Source organism: Scylla paramamosain, chromosome 24, assembly GCF_035594125.1.
Source record: "Scylla paramamosain isolate STU-SP2022 chromosome 24, ASM3559412v1, whole genome shotgun sequence".
Classification (NCBI taxonomy): Eukaryota; Metazoa; Arthropoda; class Malacostraca; order Decapoda; family Portunidae; genus Scylla; species Scylla paramamosain.
Window position 1 is genome coordinate 9,607,086 of NC_087174.1, and position 3,742 is coordinate 9,610,827.

The following is a 3,742-nucleotide window of genomic DNA, read 5'->3' on the forward strand; positions in this document are numbered from 1 at the left end:
GAAAGGAGGAGGATGTGAGAAGGGAGAGGGGAGAGGTGAGAAAGGAGGGTGTGACATATGTGAAGGAAAAGGACTGGGGAAAGGTTAGAGCAATTTGTGAGATAAGGAGGTGAGGGGGAGTGATGGGGTGATGGGAGGTGATGGAGGATAGGGGTAAAGTACAAAGTAATGAAGGCATGAAGTGATGGTGGGTGATGTACTGAAAGCGGTGATGGTAGTGATGTGGTGATGGGGATACAGTTAAAGACTAGCAGGTGATTGGGAAGTGGAGAAGGTGCAAGGAAGTGATGGGACATGAAGTGATGGTGGGTGAGGTATTGGAAGGGGTGATGGCACTGATGGGTATGGAATCATGGGGAGGAAGAGATAAAGCAGGAATGGGTGGAGTAATGGGGAGAGGAAATGGGGAATTTTAAAGGGGTGGGGGATATTTTGGGGTACAGTGAAACAACAGGTGTAAAAATAATGTTGAGAGGGGGAGGAAGAGGAGGAGGAAGAGGAAGAGGAAGAGGAAGAGGAAGAGGAAGAGGAAGAGGAGGAGGAGGAGGAGGAGGAGGAGGAGGAGGAGGAGGAGAACGAGGAGGAGGAAGCAGAGAGAGAAATAAAAAAAAAAAGATAAGACCGTTATCTTAAGTACGGTACGGCGGAAGTCTCTCTCTCTCTCTCTCTCTCTCTCTCTCTCTCTCTCTCTCTCTCTCTCTCTCTCTCTCTCTCTCTCTCTCTCTCCCGTTCGTTGAAGCCTTCTGCCTCTCACTGATTCCACCACCACCACCACCACCACCACCACCACCACCACCAGTACCACCACCACCACCATCACCACCACCATCATCATCACCATCACCAGCACAATGTATATTTCACAGCAAAGTTTCCAATCAATACGTGCAAATATTAACCCTATCCTTGAAACTACTCGTGTGTGTGTGTGTGTGTGTGTGTGTGTGTGTGTGTGTGTGTGTGTGTGTGTGTGTGTGTGTGTGTGTGTGTGTGTGTGTGTGTGTGTGTGTGTGTGTGTACCCTTTAAACACAACCTCGTATATATACATGGTAGGTTTCGCCCTCCTCCCTCCCTCCCTCTTCATTCCCTTCCTTCTTCCTCTCTCCTCTTTCCTCCTTTCTGGCCTTCCTCTTATTCTCCTTTCCCTCCATCTTCCTTTCCTTAATCTCTTTCTTTCTAACCTTTCTCCTTATTTTTCTTCTCCTTCCTTTATGCCTGATCTTCCATTCCCCCATTTTTTGCTTTCATTAATATTCTTCCTTTCCTCTCTGCATACCTTTGTGTCTTTCTCTCTATCCCTCAGTTATTGTCCTTTCCTTATTTTCTTCCGCCATATTTCCTCTTTTCTCTCTACTCCCTTTTCTTCCCATTTTCCCCATTCCTCACTTTTATCTTATTTTCTTTTAACACTTATTCTCTTTACTCTTCACCTCTTCCGTATTCTTCTACCTTTCCCTTTTTCCCTCCTCTCTCTATTCTCACTTCTTCCTATTTTCCTCTCTTCACCTCCTTTCCTCCTTCCCTCCTTTACTCTCATCTTTACCTCCCCACGCATCGTTAGGTATTCCCAGCCTTCTCCCGCCTTACGTCTTTCTCCCCACCCTCCTCTCCCCTCCCTAACCTGCGTGGGGCGAGGTAAAGAGAAAGATAGGGAGAAATGCGAGTTTTTGTTATTTTTTTTTTGTCAATCATCTTTCAAAGTCTCTCTCTCTCTCTCTCTCTCTCTCTCTCTCTCTCTCTCTCTCTCTCTCTCTCTCTCTCTCTCTCTCTCTCTCTCTCTCTCGGGGATGAGATGGGGAAGAGTGAAGGTGAGGGGACTGGTGGTGATGGTCAAGAGGATGATAGTGACAGCTTTTTCCTTCTTCTCCTCTTCTTCTTCCTCCTTTTCCTCCTTCTCCAACCTGATCGTCTTACTATCCTCCTCCTCCTCCTCCTCCTCCTCCTGGCAGAATTCAATAGTTTATTTTTACTTGCTTTCTCTTAAATTTTGAAAACTGAATAAAAAAAACAATTAGAATCATGTTCCTTATTATTGTTATTGTTCTTTTTTGTTTATGATGTTTATGTTGTTGTTGTTGTTCCTGATGTTTATTTTATCTATATTTATCTTTTTCTTATTTTGGGGGTCATTTATCTATTTATTAATTTATTTATTTTTTGCTTGACTGTTTGTTTATTTGCATGCTTCTTCTTCTTCTTCTTCTTCTTTTTCTCTTTCTTCTTCTCCTTATCAGTATCATCATTACCCTTACATCATTATCATTACTACCACCATCATTCCACGCAGAAGCTTCCAATACTAACTCTCGGTCATCATAAACAATGGCCCAACATTATTTTTTATCACCACATCTGCTTATAATACACTTGCGGAAAATAAAAAAAGCCTTATTTTGTCAACATTAAAGAGACCTAACTCGCTGCCGCCACCGCCACTGCCGCCACCACCACCACCACCACACCATCACCACTACAACTACCACCACCATCACCAGCGTTTCATATAACCAATATTGATATTTCTAGAAGAGAGAGAGAGAGAGAGAGAGAGAGAGAGAGAGAGAGAGAGAGAGAGAGAGAGAGAGAGAGAGAGAGAGAGAGAGAGAGAGAGAGTTCAATCTTTGGATGTTTCTCAGTCTCCATCCCCCCACCTACCCCCGCTGATAAAAACGTAGGAGGAGGAGGAGGAGGAGGAGGAGGAGGAGGAGGAGGAGGAGGAGGAGGAGAGGAATAATTATCTCTCCTCCGTCTGCACACACTCTCTCTCTCTCTCTCTCTCTCTCTCTCTCTCTCTCTCTCTCTCTCTCTCTCTCTCTCTCTCTCTCTCTCTCTCTCTTAAAGAAGAACTGATTCGAACACTCGAAAGAAAAGCGTGGAATGGAAGGGGAATGGAAGGGCAAGACATAAAGGAGGGAATGAAGAAGACGGAGAAGAGAGAAAGGAGGGAATGCGATAAGGAGGAAAAATAGATGAAAGATAAGAAAAAAGGGAAAAAAGTGAAAAAAAACAGATGGCATAAGAGAAAAGAAACAAATTGAACAAGAAAAGAAAAAATGGAGGAAAATGAGAATTGGGATAAAGGAAAGAAGAATGAATGGAGGAAAAGAGAAAAAGAGAGGAGAAAGAGAAAAAAGGTAAAAAAAAAAGATATTGCAAAACCACTGAATAATAAAGGACACAATTTAGGTGGAGGAAAAATGTAGAGTGAAATTGCCAGAGGGGAGTGGAGTGATGTGGAGTGGTGGAGTCATGAGGCAAATTGTAGTGTGGTGAAATGTGGAAAAGTGGAATGAAGTCCTACTGGTGGTGGAGGTGGAGGACTGAAGTGGAGTGAAGTGGAGTGGAATGGAAATTACAATGAAGACAACTGGAATATTCGCATTAATAACATGTGGAATGCAAGAGTAGAACGTGGAAGAGGTGGAAAGGAAGTGGAGTGTGATGCAGCGATGGAAGGGAAGATGTGATGCTGGTGGAATGCGTGGAAGCTGCGAGAATACCATGTGGGATTGAGGTGAAGTGGATGACGGTGGAGGAGGAGGTGGAGGGAGGAGTGGCGCTGAGTGAGGTGGAGCAATCACTTAAAGTCCGGGTGGAGGAGACTCGCCACAGACCCGCTGGAGCCTTTGAGGAGGAGGAGGAGGAGGAGGAGGAATAAAAGTGGTGGTGGTGTTGGGAATCACACACACACACACACACACACACACACACACACACACACACACACACACACACACACAC